This window comes from Prionailurus viverrinus, chromosome C2, assembly GCF_022837055.1.
Source record: "Prionailurus viverrinus isolate Anna chromosome C2, UM_Priviv_1.0, whole genome shotgun sequence".
Taxonomy (NCBI): Eukaryota; Metazoa; Chordata; class Mammalia; order Carnivora; family Felidae; genus Prionailurus; species Prionailurus viverrinus.
The window spans coordinates 116047234-116055246 of record NC_062569.1 but is presented as its reverse complement, the minus strand read 5'-3'; the positions used below and the strand labels follow the sequence as shown (position 1 = coordinate 116055246).

General features: G+C 34.9%; 1 pseudogene; it reads right to left on the bottom strand.

The window, feature by feature from the left end:
- Positions 1 to 383: 383 nt before the first annotated feature.
- On the bottom strand, positions 384 to 732 carry LOC125174513 (60S ribosomal protein L34-like; annotated as a pseudogene).
- Positions 733 to 8013: the final 7281 nt, after the last annotated feature.

Sequence of the window (8013 nt, the reverse complement as noted above, 5' to 3'; positions counted from 1 at the left end):
ATTGGAGCAGTTCCCTAAAGGGGATTCATCAGACAAGCCTCTTGCCAACAGCTGGGAAAAGGAGTATGTAGGCCTTTGGAACATGGAAAAGGGCAGAGAGAGGAGGAGGAGAGGAAGGAGGGGAAGGGGAAGGGATTGGTAGAAAAACAGTGGGAGAAAGAGTCGCAAACTGAGTTTTGTTTTGCTTTTTTTTGTTTCCAACACCATTTTACTACCTTAACCTTGGGTTACGAAAGAATTTGAGGTAGAAGACAATCATTTCATATTATTTAGTTTTATGGCATTATAAGTTCTTTAGTTGAATGATCACTTTAACGGTTTTGAGGATCATAGTCCTTTATTTATTTATTTGTTTATTTCTCAAAAAGCTTCATTTTTTTTTTTTCTTTAGCTTTCTGACTCTGTGCCTTCAACACTTTTACGGTGATTTTCTCCTCAATAAGGCAAGCACGCTTGATCCCATCAGTTCACTTAGCATACTACAGGCCCTACTGATGGGTTTTTTTGTTTGTTTGTTTTAGACAAAACGAAAAAACATAAGAACTTTAGATCCCACAGCATGAACTCCTCAAAGTCGGTCTGGGCACACACCGCACACGTGCGTTTTGGCGCTTTCCCAACCTTCTTAGTATAAAGGTAAATGACTCTATTAACCAGGGGTTGGGCCAGCCTAATTTTGTTAGAGGCTGTATTATAGGACAGGCTACGAGTGTATGTCAAATGCTGGAACATTCTGAAGGCCTATGGACACTGTGCCTGGAAGAGAAAAAAAGGCTTATAGTATTCTTTTAATGCACATTATCTTTTTCACAGAAAATTAATACTTATAAATGCTCCATAATTTTAAAAGACCCATGAAAACCATGAAGTCCACATCATCTGATATGGTGGCTTATTTCAGGCGTGGCCAATTTTCAGGCTTAACTCTCTGGAGCAGGAATCTGGTTTGCCTCTAAATTCTCAGTAGATCTAAAAAGATCGTTTCTAAACAAACAAAAATAATCAAGTGAATCAATTAGTATACAAAACTCTTATATGTGTCTATGTAGAAATTGTCATCCTCTGCAAACATTAGGGGAGTGTTTATATATATATAGTAGAAATAGATTTCTTTTTCTTTCTTTATATCCCAGTTTCTGCCCCTCTGTCCACCCTTGGTAAAGAACAAAACTAATCATGCCACTCTCTCTAATGGCCTCACTCACCGTGGAAACAAAGTTAATGCTCCTTTGCAATTTGTTAGATCCTTCTTAACCTTCCTGAGGATTTTCCAACATGAGTTACTATGGTTGCTCTTTTCCTCGCTCCTGACATGAAGCTTACCCTCCAAAGACACTAAACTAACTATATGTTATCTTGCTTCTTTATACCTCTATAGATCTGAACATTCATCCTCTTCTGCTTGTAACGATCTTTCCAAATGCCTCACCTGGTAAATTCTTACCCCTTAAGAAAAAGTACAAATTAATCCCACTGTTAGTTGTTTTTCTACATTCATACAGTTAAGAAGTAACCACTTCTTTTATTATTATTTCCTCGTATTTTTCTACTTCTCATTGACTACTGATCTCTTCTGTGCTCTGCTGGTAAATGCTGGTAAAGACTCTCTTGTCACCGAGTTTCTGGATGTGCTCCAGTTCATTCCAGTGAGATGCACTCAGAAGAGCCTTGGGAAATGGAAGAGAGGCAGAAGCTTTCTTCTTGAAGCTGGGGTGGCTCCTGTGTAACATTTAGCTGATCTGAGTTGGCAGTAGCCAGATTGTATCTTCCACCCTTTGGTTGCTTTGAGGCTCTGGGATACCTAGAGGTCAGCAGTAGGACCTAGACATTTAACCTCTGAGGGACAAGTGCAGTGGCTTGGCTTCAAAATCTATAAACCATTCCCTGGGTTCCACCTTTTCAGCCCTTCTAACAATACCATAATCGACTTGTTCCTGTATTAGGCTCTTTTCTGCTTGAAATAACTACAGTGGGTCTGTTCTCTCAACTCTATCCTGAATAGGGATCAAGAATTTATAGACATCCTTATTGAAAGGATAAATATTGTATGTATTTAAATATATCATTATGGGGGCGCCTGGGTGGCGCAGTCGGTTAAGCGTCCGACTTCAGCCAGGTCACGATCTCGCGGTCCGGGAGTTCGAGCCCCGCGTCAGGCTCTGGGCTGATGGCTCAGAGCCTGGAGCCTGTTTCCGATTCTGTGTCTCCCTTCTCTCTGCCCCTCCCCCGTTCAAGCTCTGTCTCTCTCTGTCCCAAAAATAAATAAACATTGAAAAAAAAATAAATATATCATTATGTATTTTATATCTAATATTAATATTATAATTATGTGTAAATATATAAGAATAAATACAAATGTGAACATATACATTGAGAGAAACATATGAAAGTATTCACCCTTAGTGTCATTCTAAATTGTCACCCTAAAATGCTATTATACATTAATTCTTACCTTAGAAAAGATATAGATGTATTTTGATAAGGATTAAAAAAAGTATATAAACCTTTTATGTATAAAAATTATTTACATATAAGCGTTTTATATGTAAAAACTATATAGATAAACCTTGATTTTTTTGTGTGTTTTGAATATGGCAAAACTTAGAATTTACTAAATGGAAGGAATAGGTAAACAGTTGAATGATTGTAAAATTAGACTACAATAGTACATATAATAAAACATTAGCAGTTAATTGCTTGACTATTTTGATGGAAGTTGTGTGTGAAAAAAGATAGTTTTATAATACCCTTATAAATATATATAACTAGAATGTATAATATTATTACATCAAGCAGTGTTTATTTTCATTAAAAAACGAAATTTATTTTGACAATCATAGCGGTCAGGGTTTATGTTCTATATTTTGCTGCTATATTTAAAATAAAACTTGACTGACCGAAATAAAATTTTCACACAAGTCCTGGAACACAGCTAAAAGGTAGGGTAAGTGGTGCTGGAAATGTTCTCATCCTAAAAATAAACAAGTAAGATATGATTAATAGTGGTAACAAAATACCATTGGTAACAACCAGGTGTGAGGATTTTGTGCCCTAAACCTCATCTTTTCATTTTTTAAAAAGCAGCGTTTCTATCGGTTGTTTGATAAATGCGTATGAAACCTCAGGTACCCTACAGTTTACTTCAATGAGACTTTTACCAAGATATCAGTAATCATTATAAGATTTGTGCATCTATTCAACCTACCATACAGTAGACTGAGTTATTCAGAAACAAACAGCAAGTCATTTCTCTTTGCCTAAATAGAGTATTTCTCATTTTTCAGAATCATATTCCAGCACACGGTAATGCAATCATCATGCTGAGACTGTCAGTAATAACCCTCACTACTCAAGTGGCTTCTCTGAACAGCTGCTCTGACACAATTTAAAATCCCATATTCCTCTGAAGGATAACAAATAATGACTATAGCTATAGAAACATTTGAAATCTTAATGAGATACTGTATGAAGACATTGACATGGTATCAGCAGTGTGTCAACATAGAGCCCATTTCCTTCCATTAGGTCTTTATTGTCTTTGAACCTTTTAGGAAAAAGGACATCGTGTGTTCTCTACATGCAACATTCAAAAACATCTGAAACTTGAGCATGTAGATCTAGAAGTATCCATTACATTTTCCTATTCAATATATCAATTCAATTCTTCATGCTTCAGTGTTTGTTTTCTTTTTCTTTTTTTTTTAAATTTTATTTTAGAGTGTGAGTAGGGGATAAAGGCAGAGGTTGGGGGGGGGAAGAGAGAGAGAGAGAGAGAGAGAGAGAGAGAGAGAGAGAGAGAGAATCTTAAGTAGGCTCCATGTTAAATGTGCCTCAATCTTACCATGGTGAGATCACAACCTGAGCCAAAATCAAGAGTCAGACCCTCAACCAATTGAACCACCCAGGCACCCCATGCCTCAGTATTTTTGATATAAAACATTGTTATAAAATGATGCAAATCATGAAAATCTGAATTTCATGAAATTTCATGAAAATCTGAATTTCAAAATTTCATGAAAATCTGAATCATGAAAAAGAATTAGGAAATTCTTTTGTAACTAGGTACTATTTCATATGATTACTCAAGTCCCAAACTGTTAGAACTTTTGCAAAAAAAAAAAAATATATATATATATATATGTATATATATATATATATATATATAACTCATAGATTGAATAGCCTGATCAAAACAAACAAAAACAACAAAAAAAGTTAAAATGACAAAGAATATGAATTGATGTACAGGAATCTGTAGTAGAAGATAAATATGATAGAAAACTGTTTTCAGCACTCAATTTAAATCAGTTCTCTATATTGGTTTGATTTAATCTGACCATATCATACTTTTATGAAATAATTATAAATCACAAACACACACAATTAAGGAGGAGAGAATTGTTTCAGTGTTAACCAAAGAACCTGGCATCCTCTTCTAACTTAATGTATTATTGGCAAGATTCATTTTCCGTCAGCTAGATAAAGTTTGCCTCAGGAAAGAGAGAGTCTCTGACTTCTGTCTCTTACCTCTAAAGCCTTCTTTTAGATGTTCATCTGATTTGATCAGGCTCAGGCAAGGTAGACTTCTTTGGTTAACCTCAAGTCAACTGATTATAGAGCTTAATTTCACCTGCACGGTTCCTTCACTTTTGCCATGTAACTGAATAGGAGCCCGAGTAATATTCCTAAAATGTGCCATATTTTACTGAGTAGAAGCAAGTTTCAGGTTTGTCTACACTCAAGGGGGAGAGTATTAAACTCAAGGGGGAGTTTATTGGTATTCTGCCTATCTTAGGTGTATCTTCAAATACACCTAACAGTATTTATTTGATACCACTGCAAATGTCTTTGTAGTCATTTCACTATTTATTGTTTATCTTTCTTTTTAAGTTTAATTTTATTTATTTTGAGAGAGAGACAGAGAGTGAGGGAGGGAGGGGGCAGAGAGAGAGAGACACAGAATCCCAAGCAGAACTCACCCTGTCCGGGCAGAGCCTGATGCAGGGCTTAAACTCATGAACTGTAAGGTCATGACCTGAGCTGAAATCAACAGGTGGATGCTTAACAGACTGAGCCACCCAGGTGCACCTGTAGTTCATCTTTTAATATTTCTTCAAGGATCATGTGAAAGACTAATGAATTCTTGGCAATATTTATTCGTTTCTTTAGTATTTAATAATTTGTATGCCCATAGAATTAATGGTTCATATTTTCCTTTCTTTTTTTCTTTTTTTGAGGAATTTACAGACATTGCTAGAGTCCCTTTCAGAATTTACTGTTGATATTGAAAAATCTTAGGTCAGACTATTGTTTTGTATTTATAGGTAAAATGATATTGTACTTTACTGCCAACTGGATCTTTGATTTGAAATCAATTAGCTTTATTAAAATACTTCTAAACTGATCATTGTTTTTTTCTAAGATCCAGTATATCCTTTAAATTGGCAATTTTAATACTTTTTCATTAAAGTTTTCTTAAACTTCATTGTTTCACCTCTCTTAATTTTTTTTTTTTTATTTTGTGGATTATTTTGACTTCTCTCTTTCATGTCCTGTATTCCATCCTTTGTTCTACCTCAAAGAAATTTTTCTTTTTACTCTAAGATAGTTTATTTTGCTCTTAGGATCCTTTTCAGAGGCCCACCAGTACATAGTTTATTTCTATAGTTTGATATGTTGTTCCTGAAATTTTGTATACTCTAAAGTCACAAAAGTAAAATGACATACTGGTTTATTTTATATTTTTTAAAAACTACGCAACATTTTTGGCCAGTGTTTACATTTCTCTGTGCGGTAATCCTTAATGCAGTCACCATAGTCTGGAGGCAGATAATAACTCCTGATGTGTTGTCAGAAGGTGAGTAGTAGGCTCACGCCACATCACTACGCCTACATCACCCACTCACTTTATCTCATCATGTAGACATTTTATCATTTCACATCACCACAAGATGAAGGGTGAGTACAGTACAATAAGATATTTTGAAAAAAAAAATCAGACATCAATTTTATTACAGTATATTGTTATAATTGTTCTATTATTAGTTATTATTAATTTCTTACCGTGGCTTATTTATAAATTAAACTTTATCTTAGGTCTGTATGTAAAGTAAAAATGTATATCTAGGGTTTGGTACTATCTGTCGTTTCAGGCATCCACTTGGGGTGCTGGAGTATATCTCTTGTAAATAAAGCAGAGGGGTGGAGCTCCTCTGGTTAAACAAACAAACAAAAAATCTGATGGGTGTAACCATCTATCTGGTCTCTCACTCTCTCTCTCTTTTCTCCTTACATTTTGTAGGTCCATACTTGATAATTTACATTTTACTTAGATTTGAATGGTGTAATTACTTTCTGAACTGGATTTTTATCCAGAGGACCAGTATCATGTTAGAGTATAGGAAAGCATTTCTTGTGTAATAAGAACACCTACTTGAGTACAGTCTCTAAGTCTGTATATCTGCCAAACAACAATGATCAGCTACCTAGAGTCAACTCAGTGCAGCACGGTTCTCCTTTACCAGCCTATCTTACTGAAAAACCTACTTTCTGCAAATAACTTCTCTGTAAAATTGCTCAGAACATACCTACCTTCCAGCTTCTTCTTTATGCCAAATGAGGTCGGAAGGAGGAAACTTTTGCCTTGAGTCATAATATACATCCCCATTCTAATTTTATCTTTGAATCTTAAGCTGCATCACTTGATTTGGAAGAATTTCCCTCAGTTATAGTAGTGCAACATTGTCAACGATGGGAATCTTCTCTTGACATCTTTCCAAACCATTCCATTTGCCTCCATTAAACAGACTTACCTCACATAATGTAGTGCAGGGATACATAAATTTTCCATTATTATTGCAAATACAGATTGCATTTCATATTATTTATACTTTTTGAGAGATTTCTGAGAAGACAATGAGAAAGACACATGCCCCTTGAAATTTTTAAGTTATAGTGCTACTATTGAGTTCCCTATAAGATTTAAAAAATTTTTTTTTCAACGTTTATTTTTTATTTATTTTTGGGACAGAGAGAGACAGAGCATGAACGGGGGAGGGGCAAAGAGAGAGGGAGACACAGAATCAGAAACAGGCTCCAGGCTCTGAGCCATCAGCCCAGAGCCCAACGCGGGGCTCGAACTCACGGACCGCGAGATCGTGACCTGGCTGAAGTCGGACACTTAACCGACTGCGCCACCCAGGTGCCCCAAGATTTTTTAAAATTTTCAGGATTTCTATCTTCCTTTACCCCTGCTAACGAAGACCCTATATTTAGTTTTGTTTTGTATTATATTTAGTGATGGTTGTTAGGTAGCTAACTTGGTCATTGCATGTATTGCAAACTAAAGTCTTAATGTTATCCCGTTTTGAATTACAGATTAGCTAGGTTGTTACTTATTTTTCTTCAGCATTTCTTCAGATATTCCTTACAGCTGGTTAAAAGCAATCTATTTTAATTACATTACAGGTTAAGTTTCTTTCTTTCGCAAATAATGTGATTTTCCTTTTATGTCTTAGAAACTAAACTTGATTCTTTTTTTGTTCCAAAAGTTTTTCCTATGATTGACATAGTCACAGGTATATTTTACATACCCTTTTAAGGCCTACATGTTAATACAGAAAGAAAGCTTATTTTTTCTTCAGTTATCAAAAAATTATGTTAATACTATCTTCAAATATTGCCACTCTGACGTTTCTTCCATTTTTTTCCTTCTGAAACTTATATGTCTATTTCAGAGTCTCTACATGTCACATTCTTATTACATTAACATTCTTAACATTCTGATCATTCTTAACATTACTCCCGTGTGAACATCTTAACATTTTGGTGCATTAGTGGCAAATTCTTCAGTAGTATCTGACAAGTTGCTAAGATTTTCTTCCTTGATGTCTCATCTAGTTTGTACTATCTGTTTCCATTTTAAGAGCAATATAAATGTTGTTTAGTATTTCCAAAATTAAATATTTTTTCATAGTCCTAAATTCTTAGTTTTCACTAATACTATTTCCTTTA